This window comes from Octopus bimaculoides, chromosome 23, assembly GCF_001194135.2.
Source record: "Octopus bimaculoides isolate UCB-OBI-ISO-001 chromosome 23, ASM119413v2, whole genome shotgun sequence".
Lineage (NCBI taxonomy): Eukaryota > Metazoa > Mollusca > Cephalopoda > Octopoda > Octopodidae > Octopus > Octopus bimaculoides.
Genome location: NC_069003.1, coordinates 21403185 through 21403561, shown reverse-complemented (window position 1 = coordinate 21403561; position 377 = coordinate 21403185). Strand labels below are relative to the sequence as shown.

At 32.6% G+C, this 377-nt stretch overlaps 1 protein-coding gene across 1 annotated transcript in view; it reads left to right on the top strand.

Moving 5' to 3' along the window:
* The window catches only part of LOC106867812 (FERM, ARHGEF and pleckstrin domain-containing protein 1), a 303490-nt gene that overhangs the window by 227971 nt on the left and 75142 nt on the right, over positions 1-377 (top strand). The window lies entirely within an intron of this gene.

The following is a 377-nucleotide window of genomic DNA, read 5'->3' as shown; positions in this document are numbered from 1 at the left end:
AGGAGAGTATTGTAGTTCGCTTGAAGCATTGTGTATTGTTTGTAAAGAATAAAAAAGTTTTGAATAGTACAACGATGCACTGTAATACAAAAAATGGACTATATACCTGTTGTAATTTAGTTATCCATAGTCCGATGATATTTCGGAATACAATTCCATACGTACAAGCATACACACAAACATACATACAGAAAGACAGACAGACGCACCTACATACATACACATACATATATAGATATGCAAATATATGCATGAGATGACATACAGAAATCAAAACATACAAATCTGCACGTACACATACATACATTCAAAAATATTCAGTTGCCATTGAAATTCCAATGAAGGAACCTTGGAAAACAGATTATAGCAGCGACTAT